A 19020-nucleotide genomic window follows, 5' to 3' on the forward strand; every position below is an offset into this window, starting at 1 on the left:
TGTCCTGTCCTCAGGACTGGCAACCTTGCATTCAGCTTCTGCAGGGGAAGTACCTCTGCCTTTCCCCCAAAACCAGAAATAGGGGATGAGGGGGGCCGATGGTGTCCATCAGAGTAAAGTCCAGCAATCCCGTGATTGGAGGTGTCTGAGTGAGGCCATGGTCAGCGACCTCTCTCTTCTCTGCCTGAAGATGGATGCCCCCATGCACACAACATAGGTCCTCACAGGGAGGAGATTCTGAGCTCTTCCTGGAGCGGGTAAGACAGAAGCCCCTGTTTCAACTGGGAGCACACAAAAGAGAGATCAGAGGACCCAGGGGAAGGGCCGCCTGGGCTGAGGCTCGGCCTTGATGCTTAGGAGCACAGGCTCAGTGTCGCTTTGTAGGACGTGTCCAGAAATGATCACACCGAAGTCTGAAGGCAAAACCAAATTCACCTCAACAGAACACCTTCAGTACAGAAGCCCAGATATCCCTTGTCCACTTGGAGGTTTTGGAAGCTAGAGATCCTGTGTAGCTCATGATGGACCTGGGGTTAACTCACATGCTTCCAAGTTCTCAGAAAATCACATACAACACCTGTCAGACTTCTGATTCTCGTCAAACCTCTAAGGAGATGCTCCAATGTCAGCCAGTCATGGGAAACTTGCGATTCAGCTGTGAGGATCTGTAATCAGGCTGCAAGGGCCATCGAAGACCCTTGCAAGTCACCCACCTCTATGTTTTGTAGTTTTGCTTTGAGAAATTCTTCAACCCATCACGCCCCAGGGTTCATACTGTCCATTTCAGGTAAAAACTGTGTGTTCCTGCTTTGCAGACCTTGCAAACAACAAACTAGCCCTTTTGCTTCAAGACATCCTGATTCTTTTCTGGTATTTCATTATAACTTTAGGATGACATCAGAAACAGTGCATAGCTTGTTCAGATGAATGATGTCCAAATCTTGATTGAATATTTAACTTAGGTCAAGCACTGAGCAGAGAGTAGACTGAGAACTGACTGAGGAGCTTCCCAGTCTGGGAGAAGCTCAGAATCCACAGGAGAGACGACATGCTGGGAAGTGACTGCCATCCTAGGAAAATGGACAGGACTCGTGCTCGGGAAGTTCAGGGAAGGATCCTAGATTTAGAAGCTTCCTGGGGAGGATAGCATTGGGCTCCACTTTCAGAGATGAAGAAGACATCGTTGTGGAGGAAGCTGGCAGCAGGAGCAATAGAAGCAGGTCCTTTAAGGGCAAGGGATCAGAAGGAACATGACGCAGCTTTGAAAGTCATGTTTTCTAACATTGTCAGTGGCTATGATCATTACATCTGGTAAGTGACAAAGTGACAGGTAATAGAGGGTCATCTCATTTTTTCAAGTTCAACATCATTTTAGATGCAATGGGACAAAGACGCTGTGTGATACATTTCAAAACTGCATTGACATTTTATTGCTAATGTGGACAGCAAAGGGCCATGCATGTCTTTGGACAGACTTACTTCTCTGAACCAGGAACACAGGGTTGGGATGTGGACACGTGACCCAAGCATGTTCCCACTCTCTCCCTGCAGGTCCTGTGAGGCATCGGCCTACTTTCTGTTCTCTGCTGTGGGTGGGGCCCAGCTCAGTGGCTCCATCAACACTCCCTGCGACCCCACCCTTGGGAAGTGCCCGGTCATGTCATGATCAAGATGAGGACTTGCACTAGAAGGCACAGCCAAGACTTTGATCTTATGGAATTGGCTTTCTCCTAACAGCAAGACGGATGTTGTGTGTGTGTGAATGTTGCCTGTTTGCCATCCATGGAGACAGCGGCTCCCATGCCATTCCTCATATGGCCACCAGAGGGACATTTGTCACTGCTTCTGAGAAACACACTGCACCATTCCAAAGTGGTCCCTTCCACTTTAGCCTTCCTCAGAAGATGTTTTAGAAACTGAGGCTTTCTTTAAGCTATAGGGATTTGCTTTTCTTCTTCCACCTTGTTTGGAAGCTAACATAAATTTACTCCAATTCACAAAAAGAAGGTGAGCCACTGAGTGGAAACTGTCCCCTGGGATACATAGACGTGTCTCCTTCTGTTTCCAGCTCCCATGTGTGTCCATCTCTGTCCCTTCCTCTCTCCCTCCAGCCATCTGTACATATTGATTTCAATAAAACACTTTGACAATCAGTGTAATGCTGTAAAGATATTTAAATTGTGTTGTCTTTTGTATGTGTGTGATGTGGATCATTGAGTGCAAGAGCTCTGCTCACAGGACAGTGTTGTTGTCCCTGGATCCCTAGGAGACAATTGAAGGGGGGCAGTAGGCGTCAGTGGGAGTCACTCACCAGGAAAGATCTCCTGCTTAGCACAGCCAAGGTGGGTCCACACTGCCTCCTATGCTCACAGCACTTGAGTCTGCTTTCCCCTGGGGAGCTCTGCAAAATACCCTGTGTATCCTGAAGGAGCATCACGGTCAGAATCATGAACAGTGATGATAGTAAACTTGGGAGAGGGACAGGTTATGATTTTAATTACCTGATCCTCTGCCTACAGCAGCTTTCCCTGTATTGTGTTCTAACCAATGCTCAGCCACCTGGGAGCAGAGTCTAGGCCTTGTTTTCCAGTATATTACAGGTCTCTAGTCCAGCGCTTGGCCAAGAAGACAAGCTCGCACTCCTGAATGAATACACTTAGGAGGGAAGATAGGACAGATTTGCAAATGTATTTGAAATAGAGACAGTCCTGGAGCTGTCCAGACAAGAGGTCATCATACATAGGCACCTTCCTCAACTTGTCAGGCCCTTTACCCCTGAAGACCTTCTTAGAGCACTTCTCAGCCAGGACCCACCTGATCCCAGGGGTCTCCCAGGTCACATCTCACCATATGCTCTTGCTTCTGTTCTCACTTTGCCCCCACCTTGATTGTCCCTTAGGTCTCAGAGGACACCTTTAATTCCCTCAGGGATCCAATATCATAAAAATAGATCATATGGTCCTAAAGTTCCTTGCTGGGACTAAATTAACAAATCAATAACCACATGGAGAAATGCAGCTGTGTATGACTACTGCAATGGATGTTTGTCTTCAGCTTCCTCAGGGGTCGGGTGATGGATCCTCTAGGCAGTCTGAACTCTAGAACAGGTTCTTCTATCTTCCACTTGGGGCTGGGGACCTTGGCATCTTCTTTTATTTCCATTTCCTACACATTGGTGGCTTCTGTCTTTCCTTTCAAGTCAGGATCCTTAATATCATGTGTGAGCTGGATATGTTTCTCCAGCACCAGTCATTTCATGAAGGTCCATCTGGAGTCTGGGCAGTGTGAGCAGGTGTAAACTTTTGATGCCTTTGTGTTTGACCTGGTTGTGATGGCAGAGGCTGAGGGATGAGCTGAAAGATTTTTTCACACTGGTGACAGGGGTGATTCTTCATTTGCTTCCCATGCTCCTTCCTCATGTGGGAAATGTTAACATCTCTCTGCGTGAATAGGTGGTCACACCCTCAACATGTTCACCCAGGACTGGCCACTTTTTTTGTGGCCACTGATTTCTTCACAGGTGATGGGGATTTCTTTTCCAATTTCTCTTTCCCATTCATGGATCTGGTGTGTTCTGTGTTTTGATTTGCTTCATTTTGAGTTCCAGGCTTAATGCTCAAAGGCAAGTCTATACCCAAGTTTGGAGGCCCTTCCATGCTTTTCAGTGTTGCACGCATAGACGTGATATGGTCCATCATGAGTTGCTTCTGTGCATGTAAAAGAGAACAGTCTGGACACTTGAGAACAGACACCTGGTTTTCAACGTGCTGGTCAAAGTGGCGATATGGCAGGATTTGCAGGGTGAATACAGTGTTGCACATGGAACACTTATATATTATTCTTGGCTCTCTGATCCTGATGCCAGGGTGCTGTGTATAGGCATGTGAATGTGCGCTTGGGGCAGACTTAAATGCCACTGGAGAGACAGGACACTTGTAGAAGACTTCACAGTGAGAACCTTGAATGTGAGACTTCAGCGTGGCCATGTCAGAGGAGACAACATTGCAATATGAACATCAAAAACCAACTCTCATGTGTAGTGTAGACAGTTCTTGGTGACGTGGGTCTGGAAGTGCACTGACCTGCAGATGGCCCTGCACTCGGGGCAGGCGCAGGGAGATTTGTGCTGATGGATTCTCTGGTGGGAGGCAGAGCTGCACGGGTTAGGAAACAGCATCTGGCAGACAGTGCAAGTCTTTTGTCCACTCATGTCTGCAGCCTGCTGGACGTGGGTAGCCAGCCATGTCTCATCCTGGAAAACTTCATTACACTGAAAATATTTCAGACTATGCCTACAGAGCTTGGATAGGTCTTCATCCCGAGGCATAGCTGGAAGGATGGCTGTGCCTTAAGGGGCTGATGTGACTGTCCCACTTTGCCAGGCTGAATTTATGTTACAGTGTGTGTGCTGGCCCCACAGAGCTCAGGAGAGTGGAAGATGAAGCAGGAGTAATGCTTGATGAAGAAACAATCATTTGATGTGCTGGGACCGGCTTCACAATCAAGTGGGAGCCCTGCATCACCTCTCCCTTCTCCTTGTGCCCACGGGCATGGGACAGGAGGCTTCACTTGTTGTCAATAATCAGGTTCTTACTACAGTGGTTGCATGTTACTTCAGTGCACACACTGCATCTGTCTTAGTGTTGGGTCAGGCTCTTTCCAGGGCAAAAGAGTCCCCATACTCCAAGCACTTGTACCCACGGGTTTATAATGTGATGCTCGTGTTGGCAGGAGGACTGAGGTTGGGGATGTAAGCTGGGACTGGGCTGATGCTGCGCAGCACCTTGGTGAAAGCTTCCACCACAGAACTCTGCAGGGAGGACACCGCCTGGACCCATGACATCTTTTTGGGTGGCTGCGAGGCCACGACATTGATTATTGCCTGCTTTATTTGCTGCTGAGGTGTGGTGAGCACTTGGCAGAGCTCAGACGTGGCCTGAGTGCCTTGAGGCAGAAGCTTTAAGTTGGCAAGGTGCAGAGTCTTTGGCACAGGTTTGGCATTGGCCAGGCTGGAGCCCGGCACCATGACGGTTTGCTGCTGGGTGGCATTGGCGGCTTTAATGATGGCGCTGCTGGTGCTCTGAATGGAGGCTGTAGATATGACTGTGTCTTTGACCATTGTGTTGTTGGTGAGCTTCACATCAATGACTTATGAGCAGCCATCTTCACAGCTGACACCAGGAGGAATGTGGTCACCACAGGCTTGATCATGACCTGTTTGGGCATCAGCTCGGCAGGGGCAACAGCATTGGTGATGACCACTGACTGCACAGGTGCCCTGAGGCTGGAAGGAAAGGACAGTGGCTGAGGCTGGAGACAACAGAAGCGACATCACAGACACCACCATGTACCCCATCTGCTCTTCAGCTTTTTTCCAGCATCAAGATCATCTTCTGGCAACACCCCTATCACCATCCCCTTGATCTCCCCAGAAGATGTCTTGTTGGTTTTGATGCGGACTTTGGGGATTGCTGGTGTCAACCCTGCAGGAGAGGAGGGTGATCCCTCCCTACTGTTCTCACTGGAGATGCTCCAGGGACTATCTGGCTGCTTGAAGGATGGTTTTTTCATCCCTTTGATGAGACTCTGGGATTCAGGAGAATTTTCAATGTCTCTAGGGCTGTCATTTACTTCTTTGAGTAACAGAGAGGACTCCCTGGAATTGGTCACTGGTTCTTTAGAGGATTGAAAGGGGCCTTTTTAGCACTGAGGGCTGCAATCACAGCTATACAGGAGGAAAGCCTAGAAGATGGCTTGGTCCCTGATGGTGCCACACCACCAAGGGAGCTGTCATTCTTCTCAGAGCTCAGCTTCCCCTCGTGGACTCTGTTTTCAAGCACCCTTTCAGAGCTTTCCTTCAATTTATCACCCATTTTTCTGACTTTAAAAGGTTCATAAACAGTTAGATTTATACAATTTGTCTCCATTTCTCTCTTAACAACTTTGTTTTTATCTAGATTGCCTGATATAGAGATTCCAGTTTTGCTTAAACTTAAGATGTTTCCCTTCATTAATTAGCAAGAAGCAGCCAGACTATATATAAACTTATCTGTTAGAAGAAAAGTGCATGGCCTGTCTAAAATCTGTTCTATTTCAACATATTTTAAAAATGACCTAGAAGTTCATAAAGAATAAAAGAAAAATCTCTTCTAAGTGTTCTCACCTATAATAAAAAACACAAAAGAAAATACATTGCCACGAGAGGAGGAGGAACAGGGAAGTTTCTGACTTGATTTTTCTTCACGGGGCAGGAGAGGAAAGAGTACACATTGCCCCTCTTAGGAAATATGCATCCAGCCCCCTCTCTCCCTCTTCTTTATTCCTGTCAAGGTATTTTTGGAATTATAAATAAGAAAATAATGATATGAATAGAATTTCAGAAAAGATCTAACAAATGCATTGCCAACATAACTGTGTGCTAAGGAACACATTGTCAATCACCCACAGTCTAAGTGACCCTTCCCAACAAAAGCCACCACAGGCCCCCAGCTGGGAGGCGGAGCACAAGTTACTCCTACTGAGTTAACAAGTCTTGCAGCTAAAATACTGAGAGATTTGTCAATCTTTAAATGTCTGTATTTCAAAAATATACTGGAAAGTGGAGAATATGCTGTAAGGGCAATAGCTACGGTCACTGCAGAGGGAAAGGAAAGCCGGATCTAAGAATGTCTTTGACCAATTTCTAGGGAAGGGGCTGAGACCACAGCGGTGGGGAGAGAGGGGTCCGAGGGGTCCGTGCGGGCTGCACAGTGGAGAAGCGCACGCCCATCACACAGGGTAAGGGACCAGATCCGGGGTTCTGAGTGAAAGCCTCTCAATAGGGCCAGCCCATACTCCTCTGTCCCCACACCGCAGACCCAACATCGTGAGTGGCTGCGGGGTGGGAGAGGGAGTCACAGCATTTATCTCTAAGCAGCCTGCAGCAGGTACAAACAGAAAAAGTGGGAAACAGCGTGGCCTATTTGGGAAATTTAGGAAGTGCCCAAGGGGTCTGGCAGGATTAAAATTTGGAGAATGTAATTTTAAGTTTGGGGTCTTGCAGCAGTAAAGTCATCATTCCCTAAATGGTGGTAAGTCAAGAAAGATTGGTGAGAGAGGAGTTATGGGGTCAGACGTGCTCTTAAGGAAGCTAGCTGTGGTGGCGGTGGCGTGCAGGACTTCAGGAATGGGGAGTCACGAGAGCAGCAAGGACAGGAAGGGCAGAGAGGAGACTGAGCCCTGCAGGACATCAGGTCTCTGGGGGGTGATGGGAAATGACACCAGTGTCTGCCGGGCTCCCAGGCAGGCTGCCCTCACCACAGAGCAGCACTTACTGCACAGAATCACCTGATGTTCTGTTTCTTTTCCACTTAAGCATCGGGCAAACCAATCTCCTTTACATTTTGTTCTATCAGCTAGCTTTTTGAGGTTAGTCATAATCATCCCCAAGGCAACAAAGACATCTTAGATTCTATGAATTCACAACACTTTCCACAACCTAAGGACCTTATGATCTCTTTAGAGGCAAGAGAGACATAAATGGATAGCAATTTATTAACATAGGAAAGACAGCCCAAAATAAGTCACATTTGATAATAACTCAATTAATTTTAAGAACCATTATTTAAGAAAGACCATGACCGAAATCTGGGTGTGTGCATAACACAATATCTAAAAATCTTTAATTTAAATAGCATGCCCATCAGGTTCTTTTGGGGGTGGGGGGTGCTACTGAAGGAGCATCTTCTTTCCATTTGCTTGGCATGTGTTTCTCATTTGCCCTTAAAAATCTCTGGATTTTAAGGAAATAAGAAAAAGAGCTGAGCTGAAAAGATCACATACTGGAAGGGGAATAAAGAACTTGCAGTGTCGCCAAAGCCATACTAAAAACACTGGCCTTGATCCTGAAAGTGCTGGTGCCACCAAGGGCCAAGATGAAGTGGGCAAGTGTGCATTTAGATCAGTGCTTGACTACAACACAAATATGAAGAGATGGACAAGAAGGATTCAGAAAAATACACAGGATTCAAGAGAAATGGATACAGGGGGAAAGCAAGGCAATGTAGAAAAGTCGATGGCAAAAGTGAAGAAATGTGAGAGGGTTGATAGAGGCCCTTCAGATTATGGTCTTTACTTCTAGTCCTCCAGCCTCAGAGAAGAAAAACTAACCACCCCACTATACAATAGACCTCCCTCCACTCTTTCTTGCAACCTGAATGCCCCTGGCAGCTAAGGGGAAAACCCCTCCCTTTTATTTTAAAATCTGGCTCTTCTACTGAGCCTTTCTGTTAAAAAATATCCATATGTTTCCCCTTTAAAAGGAGACCATCCCAATAGCCAGAACCTGCCCACTTCTGTGCTGATTCAGCCCAAATGTCTAGACACTCACATACTTCTCATAGTTAAATCATGATGATCTAAATCTCACGTAGTAATCCCATTTCCCTGGCCAGTGGGTAGATCAAACTAAAGCAAGTGAGCCAATCTTGGCCAAGGTGAGGGGAAGCCTACTTTTTGCAGTGGGTGTGCAGGGGTCCTAGGGGAAAGAAACCATTGCTCTTACAAATAAACATATGGGAAGAGGCCACCTTCTTCCACTGGACATTAGTTAAGTAGACAAGTCATGTAGCTAGAGTCTGCACAGGGCCGTGAAGACAGCTAGCAAAAGACACGATGACATGCAGGGGACAGCAGAGTGTAAAGACAGAAATTGAGTCTTTGATGCTCTCACTGAGGCTGGACTTTTGCACCTGAAGCCAGTTGAGCACAGGTTGTAGCTGATGCTATCTTTGGCTTCAACCAAGGGCACAGTGAATCCATTCCTCCATTAGCCTGGGAGTTTCCTCATTAAGCCCAATATATTCTTACTTTGAAATGTATCTTCTAAACTTCACCAAATGTGAGGGGTTAAGCAAAAGTCGTAAGTTAATTACATAATGATAAGAAGTTGTCACAATGGAATCTTATTAAGACACATAAAACAACACTGAACTATTACTTACTGGACTCTCTTGGCAAAGACACCCAAGAAATAGTGCTGTGTATGAGGCCATGATGCAATCCTCCATGTGTTTGCCAGCATGCTGAACAGCTGAAAATATTTAAACCAAAAACTGTAACAGTACATTAAAACACACATGCACACACAGACACACCAAATCATCCAAGAAACCAACAACTCTGTTAGTCATCTTTCCTTCAGAATGGCTAAACATCAATAAATGATGCTAGGAAAATGGAATACCCACACATTATCAACAAAAAACAACACAAATTGAAGAGGACCTTAATATAAGAGCCAAATCATAAATCCCTTAGGAGAAAACACAGGACTAAATCTTTGTGACCTTGGGTTAGGAAATGGTTTCTTAAGCACAACAACAAAACCACAAATGACAAAATAAAAAATAGGTAAGTTGGACTTCATCAAACTTAAAGCTTTTGTGTTTCAAAAGATACCATCAAAAAAGTGAAGACAACTCACAGGATTTATCTGCAAATCACATACTCGATAAGAATCAAGTCACTAAAATATATAGAATTCTACAACTCAACCAAAAAATGACAACTTAGTTAAAAATATGGGCAAAAGTCTTTGAGAACTATTACTGTAATTTATGACAATAGCTCTCAGTTTACAAAGTGAGGCCAATAAAAGAATCCCCAAGTTTCAGAGCTATAAAAACCTTTAGGGGTCATATTATTCAGCTGCTTCTCCTTACAGATAAGTAAAGAAAGAGCCAGGAAAGGAAAGCAGACCTTGCCTGCATTGGACACATACCTTCCTCACTGCTAGGAAGCCTGTGAAGAACTCCTACAAGCACTAAAATATCAAAGCTTGTCTGCACTGCACTAGAGAGGCCATAAACATAGCAACATTATAACAATACATGAATTAAACATGTTTTGGAGGAAAAAGAACACATATTTAATTTGAATACATCAAAATAAACACACCTGTATTGAGGTCAAGTTCTTCATCATCTTTCCCCTCCTACTGTTTCTTTTCTGTACCATCCATCTTCTCAGTTGACACCCACCATATTTTTCCACTTGTTTCTTGCCTCTCTCCACTCTTATCATGCTGAGTGGTGGGAGCATCTCTGATCAACTCATCTGTTTTACTTTCTGCCAACTGGGCTGCTCTCTCTCGCTCAAGGAATAGCTGATAAAGATGATTTTTGAAGATCATTAAGAGAGATCACCAACCAGCATGTATATATGCAAATTTGTCTCAATTTGCTTTTAAATATTACTAATCCTAAGAAGCATGTTGTCTGGTAAACAAGAGTAAATATCAATAAAAGCCCTTGGTCTTTATCCAACTGAAGGCCAAAACAAAAGTATAAAAGCTGCTGAAATTCAATCAAGCAAATTAAGTGTATCTACTAATGATGTAGGCATTCTGTTTATAAGACTGGGAATCTCAACACTTTTTCTTAATTTGGATAATACTGAGAGGAAATTCAAGCAAACAGACAAATCAAAAGTTAAAAGAATTAAACAATTTTTAAATCCTAGCAGCCTGGATAAATTAACTGCAAAGAAGAAGGTACACTGAATAAAACATAATCTTGGGGGTAAGCAACATGGCTTCTTTAAAAGGAATTTAAAGGGATAAGGAGATAAGCAAGAACAAGTAAAAATAAAAAGCTAGTTCTCTGAGAAACACCTAGAAATGGATCTCAACTAGAATATTTGACAATGGAAGTACAATTGTCAATGGAAGGACACACCAAAAACTCTAAAAGGGAACCCACTAAACCTCTTGTCTTCACTCCTTTATTTTCATGTGCTGGTGCAGAGCTGAATGTACAGAAAGCATTTCATATACTCACTGATATGACTGGGGAAACCCAAAGTTACTAATGACAGCTACCTGAAAACCACAGGCCAAGGAGATCTCAAAAATTTGCTAAATATATACAAGCATGGTATATAAAATTTAACACCCTCAAGAAAATAAAATTTCAGCTTTATATGAAGTAGTGTTTCTTAAAATTGGTTCCAGGTTCCCTAGGGGTCCCCCCAAATCCTTTCAGGGAATGTGTGAGCTCAAAACTGCATTCATATGTATACCAAAAGGTCAACTGACTCCTTTCATTCTCTCACAACTATATGGTGGGAGTTTTCCAGAATCTACATGTCATGTGATTATGTTTATATATCAATGGCTAATAGAATGAGTACTTGAATTTTACAACTTTTTGTTTTGACTCCTAACTTTTCAATAGATAAACCACACATAAACAAAAGTTACTTAGTATGCCTAATAATTATTATAATGTATACTTTATATCACATAAAATTATACAGAATAAAGAAGTCCTGAAATCCAAATGTTTGAAAAGGAATGATTAGGCTCCTAGTTATGACTGAAGAAAATGACAAGTTGTTGCAGGTTATTACCTGAAGACACAGATCAAGCACATCTAGTTTCAGAAAGGCCAAAAGGATTAACAGGATAGCAAAGGCTGTGGAAAAATGGAAAAAAAAAGAAAAGGTTCATGATCACTTCTGAACATGTGCAAACTGTCACTTAAGGAAATGACAAAGGTAGCTAGGAACTGGCAGAAAGTATTATATGGGGAAAAGTAAAAAATACTAACACCCAGTACTGTCAAGAAGCAAAAACTCACATACAGTTTTACAGGGGAGTAAAAATCAACTGATGAGAGAGTATGTGATTGGGGTGGGGCAAGTTGGGGACATCAATTTTAAATATACATACTGTGACACAATTTCTAAGCCAGGAAATTACTCCAAAGACATATATACTTTCAAAGCCATGCCCCAATATTTAGGTACACACAGTCTTGGGCACAGATCAGACCAGTAAGTAATGCTGGAGGACTTGAATCAGAAGGGATAAAGCTAAAACTTGATTTGTAATTTGTTGTTAATAATCTACTTTTGATTCATATATGAAGAGGCCTTGTTTCTGCTTTTTGCGAAGAATGCCTAAGGAGTGATTACAGTAGTTGAAAACAGTCAGCAGAATAAGTAATGGCACACATTCTACCCCAGCGTACCTCTCACTGACCAGGTGAGAGAGGAAGAGGAAGAAGAGGAGGGGAGGGAAGGTAGGAAGGAGAGAAGGTAACACCTGATAAAGAAACTGGACAGATGTAAAACCTGAAGGTGTTAGTTTGTTTTTAACTTGTGGCTTACCTGCACTAAAGCCTGAATTGCATGGACCTGTTCAGCCATCCTTAAACTACCACCTCCCTCTCCACTACAGAAGGAAGAATCAAAAGAACATGATGCTTCCATGTTGACAAGACATTGCCAATTCTGAGCATTATACTCAACTAGATTTACCAGTAATCCTAAAGCCTAAAAAAGGTAAAATATGCCTGTTACCACAGGTGAGAATTAAAACAAGTGAATACAATATACAAATTTTATTGACAGCTAGAAAACCAATCAGTGTGCTATGAGCTTCAAAATGGTTAACCACTTTATAACTATAAATAATGGTCATTCCAAAGAATGATTTCACCACTTTTAGTTCTCACATTCTTTATTTTTACACATGGCCCTTCATGGTTCCCTTCTGTACTGTAAGAGTTACGTTCATAGGGAGTGAACTGAAACCCAAAGTATATTGAACAACTGGTTCTTAAATTCAAAACTAAGATGAAGTTTTTATCATCTTAATAGATCAAGTACTCATTTCTGAAATAGTCATTTGAACTCACCAGCTCTTGAATATCAAATCTCTGCTTCTCAGGTAGGTACTTTGGAACCTGAAGCACACAGTTCATCACTGTGCCCATCACGCCATCCTGCTCTCCTGTTGTGGTGCTGTCCCATTCTGAAACAGGGGATGGGAAGAGGATAAAGGTTGTTATTATTTTTATGACACTGACAACTAATATGTATTAACACAAATATTAAAAATTAAAAAAGTTTAGCTATTCCTTTATTGAAATACACTGTTGACAATATTTCTGAGCTGAGCTACTAGGCTGGTTTTTAAAATATCAACTGCTAAAAGCAGTTAAATCTATACATGAGTATGTGAATTACATGATGGCAATGTTAAAATGACTACATTAAGAAAAGAAGAAACAAGGTGATTAACTTATTTTTACATGTAATACAATCTTTCAGTGAGAACATATGTAGAAAATATGACTGATGTTTATCATTAGTTAAATTGAGCATCACCCCAATGATGTCCCTCATGCCATCTTCCACTGCTTTGCCCACATGATCAGTGATATTCTGGAGAGGCAGAGGCTGACTGTCGGGTAAACATGTACTGTTCTCAGCACGGTTATACTGCTTAATGAGTTCTTCACAATGTTGTAATGCTCTTTGGACAAATCAAAATAAAGAGTATTATGCTAAACAAACATAGTTACACTAAGAATTTCTACCTACTTGGACCTTACTGTTTTAAACTTGTCATAAATGCTGCTAAATTAATTTCTTTTCTATTAAAGAACTTATAATGTATTATCTACTCAACTCTGTACCAAACATGTCTGGCAATCACACTAGGTGCACAGATTTTATGAAAACTTGATACTATTAATTTTTCCAAGCAAAGTTGAAATTATAAACTCAATGCAGAGGTTTATAACTTTACTACCCACAGCTGCCCCCATTTCACCAAAGTCTCCAGCATAACAACCTCCCACAACCCATCCCCAAACAAGTTACACCTTTAAAAGCTAACACTGGGCACTTCTGAATTTCATTTAGATGTTTTTCTCATTTCAAATATAAGCTCCTAGCTTAGGTAAAGAATATTATTTATATTAATATTGCATAATAACCTTGTATAGATAAATATTAAATACTTCCTAAACATCAGAACAAATCATAATTTTTATGGAGGTACTGGGGATTGAACCCAGGACCTTGTGCATGCTAAGTGTGTGCACTACACTGAGCTATACTCAACCCCACATCATATTTTTTAACATGAGGTCATTGAACTGACATGTCTCCTGGCATCATCTATACCCAAGGATTCTCAAGATGCTACCCAAAATAACAAGGTAATGTCATCTTTAAGTGGGTCTAGTATTTCTGAAAATGCTCTTTAAATTGCCATGTCCATTGATTTTAAAACGTCTATGAGAGACAAACTAAGCTGACTCTGTCGGCCAAACCTTCATGTATCATACACCACACAAAACCCTTAAAGAAAACTGTACTATATCTCATTGCTCTCCAGCTGCTCCTTAAAACATACTCTCTGGTTAAGAAGTGGTTTCTTGTGTCTAACATGAAGTAATTTGTTCTTTAGAAGTTTGGGGATGTTCACCAGAATGACCACGCTGTTACTGTTAACTCACAGGCTTTAAGGAGCACTGAGCTAATAAATAAAATAAGGCTATTTGCAGCCACATGGATGGACCTGGACATTATCATATTAAGGGAAGTAAGCCAGAAGGAGAAAGATAAATACAATGATACCACTTATATGGGGAACCTAGAAAGATGACATGAGCCTATTTACAAAACAATAATTACTCAGAGAAACTAACAGACATAGAAACTTATGGCTTTGGTAACATGTAGTTACCAAAGGGGGAAGGTGAAGTGGGAGTCATAAATTAGGAGTTTGGGATTAGCAGATACAAACTATTGTAAACAAAATCAATAAACAACAAGGTCCTACTGTATAGCACAGGGAACTATATTCACTAGCTTGTAATAACCTGTGATGAAAAAGAATCTATGAATTGATATCTATCTATCTATAACTGAATCACAATGCTGGACACTAAAAACACAACACTGTACATCAATTTGAAAGGAAAGGAAAAGAAAGCATGACATTTCAGAAAAACTTACTCAGCTGATGAAACAATGAGTTGTGAATCTTTGTATGCTCTCAAGTAGCTTTGATTCTCTGGATTACGCACCATTACCTAAAAGGAAAAATTCTGAAATTTTGTGGCAATCCATAACATTCATTCATTCATTCATTCATTCATTCATTCACACATAACACATAGTGCTCCAGAAGACATAAAGATCAGGAAGGATGATCAGCCCTTGTCTTCTAAGGGAATAACAACCTATGTGTCCTAAATTGAAAATAGTACATCTATTGCTTTACTACCAAATTAAAACATCACTGTTATAACTGTGTGTTCATAATTAACATATTCTGTGCTATAAATTCCTGGTAATCAGTTACCAAGCACTTTACAGGTCAGAAAAGAACAGTCACTAATTTAATAAACAAACTATTGAAGTTCTTAAAGTAGATTCATCTAGAATTCTTAAAAATTATATATTTACCAAATGTACTTGAAGCACTCTAGAAGAGCCAAGGAATAATTTCCATTTCATCTATGCCAGAAACTTTTCATTTACACTAGATCATTTTCCCATAGATGTTTAAAAAAAAAAAAAACTCCCTTGCTAATCCAGTCTGGCCAACACACAGCCTATGTGTCTTGAAATTCACTGCCAGCATAAATTCTGATCTACTCTGAACTTGCTTCAGTCATTCAGAAAAGTCAAAAAACAAATATACTTATGGCATACAGTTCAGTAGTACTCTTCAAAACCAAATATTATAAATGGTGATCATAAACAATGTGACTGAAACAGTAGTTACCTCAAGAAAGTTCTTATTAATTAAAAAATTAAACAAAACCCTGACTGCATTTAACTATTATCTTCTACAAACAAGTTATTACGCAGAAGTCCACATTAAGGAAAGAACTATAACATTTGGCAATAGGAACAAACTTGACATGCATGATTTCATAAGGTGCAACAAACTTAAAAAAACTACACTGCTCATTTAAAATGTTAACTTTGGTTGCTCAAAGAATGCATTTTAATTTCAACTTGGATTAGCAAAATAAAACTCAAGGGATGTTTAATATAAAACTATGACAGTCTCACACACAGAGTCATATTTAAGATTAAGTAATTTCCCCCAATATTTGTTCATACTTATACTTTCTTAAACTCATAAACATCTCTCTGCTCCCCATAATGAGGCCATTAGTTTTTGTTCATCTTCATCTCTACTTAAATGGTCCACACATCTTTCACTAGGAGAAAAGAAATGAATATACATAAGCATGTCTCATCACTTCAATACTTATCCCCTTAACTAACATATAAAAGCCATTTGTACACATGCTATGAATATGCTAGAACTTCTTTGAATACTATTTATTCTAAGTTTTATTCTGTGAGATGTTAAAATATGAGACTGTAATTTATTTTTTTATTTCCATAACTCTCCCATATCAAACTGTTAATGGCTTTATTTTTAAAAGATTTTCAAGATGCTACTAAAAAGAACAGATCTTTTCAAACTGATGTCATTATTCTTTGAAGTACATGAATTTTCTTCAGGCTTTAAATAATATATTAAAATGTTTTATATATATATATACATTACACATACACATATTACCTTTATAAAATGATCTAGACCACTCCAAGAGCCAGAGTTCCTCTTTAAACAAGTCTCCTGCTCATTTAGAACTAAGGGACAGTAACGTGTCCAGAGCTAAATGTCCAGCCTGAAAATCAGAAACACCATTAATGATTATTGATGCACAACAAGAATTCTGAAGCAACAACTCTAGAGATTTTTATTTAAAAAAATACTGCATGCTACCAGCCCATAGTATTTTGGGTGGTTGTGTAATTAGGTTTGTTTGTTGTTTACTTTTAATTTCTTTTTCAATGGAGGTACTGGGGATTGAACCCAGGACCTCATGCAAGCTAAGCATGTTTTCTACCACTAAGCTAAAACACCATAGCATTTTTATAACACAGTAAATGCCTTTTTCTGTTAACCTAAACTTATTTAAATTGGTATCAGAAAAGTCTTGAACTGTAGAAATTTTTTTTAACGTTGTCTTATTTCACAGAAAATCCATTATTTCCAGTAGTTGATCATTTGCTAGTTCAATAAAATACATATTGCTACTGTTATTTCTACCATATAGAGGCTCAAGGGTGAGACTGACAAGCCAAAGGCTACATGTATTTCAACTACAGATCAATATATTGAATTAATTTACCACAAAAGTTGTAACAAGCAACACTGCATGAACAGGGTGTGGGTGTATCTAAACTTTTGCCTGATGGTAAAAACGTCTCTTACTGCTATGCTTTATATTTTTCTATTTTTAAAATAAGCCTGTTTTCATGTATTTATCACTTAACTGTATTTCTTCTACTGTAAGCCCCCGTCAAATATTCCTTCCTTATTTTCCAGCTAAGTTTCTTGTCTTCTTCCACATTGTTCTATATACGTTCTTATCTATTCTGAATAAAAATCCTGTTATCTTTAGGGCTTCAGATTCACCAGTTTTAAACTTTACACCGCAGCGGCAGCAGCTTGAATACCCATCATGTGACCACCATGACAGTATTATACACAAATGATGACTGAGGGCCACCAGTAGAGGGAGCACAGAGCACTCAGAACCTTATTTATAAACCAGTCTACTTTTCCTTTAATTTTTTTCCTTTTTTTTTATTGTATTTTTTAAAAACACACATAGTCACACTCCAATAAAGGGCAACCTGGTTCCTGTTGAAATAAAGAAGCTTTAGTTTATCAAAAGAAATGCTTTAATTAGCAAAGCTGAAAAGACCTGATTTTCTTCCCAAAGTGTCTTTCCTTTGAAAGAAGCAACTTTAAGTTTTCCTGACCTATTTGAAACTGAATATAACTTAGATATTTAGAAATGTAAAAAAATCTAATCAACAAAAATCTTAGTATTATTAGATTTAGAAGAGATCTAAAGACTTCATTTTATTCTTTATAAAAAAAGCAAGGTTGATGTGCAAGGTGATAAACATAAAACTAGAATTCAATACTATAAAAACAGATTAAATTTTACCCAATTCTCATTCTAAGGCCCTGAAAGAGTAATGTAATGAGATCAGTTCAGGTAAGTCAGCTCATGAGTCACAGTAGTGAAGCTGAAGTCTAATGGGGCTTTCTTCATTTAGAAAAGAGAGTACATAGTAATTTGGTGTTAATATAGCAAAGATTCACAAGATTTTATGCAAAAAAGGAAATTTATTGTTTGTTTCTACAGGCATAAAAAGGACTGTATGCTATATTCAGTATAAGCTAGTATTTAAAAGTAGCCTACAGTTCAAACATTTCATTTGAAACTGGAATAGTCCTCAAAAAGTTAAAAGCACAACCAAATCATTAATAAGAATACTACTCAGCATCTGTGAGCTCTTGGATATTTGAATTATATTTATTATTTTAATAATATTAATATTTTAAGTTATCTTTCCACAGCACATCAGGAGTAGTCATGTATTTCAAGGAAGAGGTCAAACAACTAACAAAACAAACAACACTTATGTGTAGGGGATAGTCACTCTATAAAGCAATGTCTATTGTAAGATTTAAAACGCACACCAAATTCAGGAATAGTTGAAGTGGGGGTGGTGTAAAAAGAAGCATCCTAACATTAGCAACTGTGTTTGGTTTTAATCATGTGGTTAACTCTTTAACACAATATAACAAAGTTATAATGGTATTTACCATCCTAATAAATTCAACGAATGATGGAGAAAATTCAAGGAACATGTTAATCATCATGTTATTCAAGAGAAAACGCCTGGAAAGCATTGAAAAGTACAACAGTATGGGAGACAAAATAGTAATAAAGGTATATTTATTCAATCATGCTGCAAATAAAAATTACAGGCTCAAATTTCTACCATTAAAATTAGTATATGTAAAAATATTAAAAGCACTTTTAAAAGTAAAATACATTTCAAAAATAGCATACAGATGGTTTGGTAGAAGGTAGAAGGATTGCTTATCTACAATCTTACCGCTTTTCTAATTTTCATAATTGAAAGGCCTGAGTACACGTCAATTTTGTATTCTGCCTTTTAATGGTAACTCATTTTCCCTCTCAAACCCCACTCAATATGAATCTATTCCCTGCTCTATCTTAACTAAACACAACAATAACCCTAAGTCATATGTGGCTAACACAAAGCCTTCTGCATTTTTGAGGCAAATGCTGCAGTCTTCAGTTTTTTGGGCAGTAGAAAAACCAA

General features: G+C 39.9%; 1 pseudogene; it reads right to left on the minus strand.

Moving 5' to 3' along the window:
* Window positions 1-1256: 1256 nt before the first annotated feature.
* Window positions 1257-19020, minus strand: part of LOC102529477 (zinc finger protein 532-like) — a 37075-nt pseudogene continuing 19311 nt past the window's right edge.

This window comes from Vicugna pacos, chromosome 11, assembly GCF_048564905.1.
Source record: "Vicugna pacos chromosome 11, VicPac4, whole genome shotgun sequence".
In the NCBI taxonomy this organism is placed as follows: Eukaryota; Metazoa; Chordata; class Mammalia; order Artiodactyla; family Camelidae; genus Vicugna; species Vicugna pacos.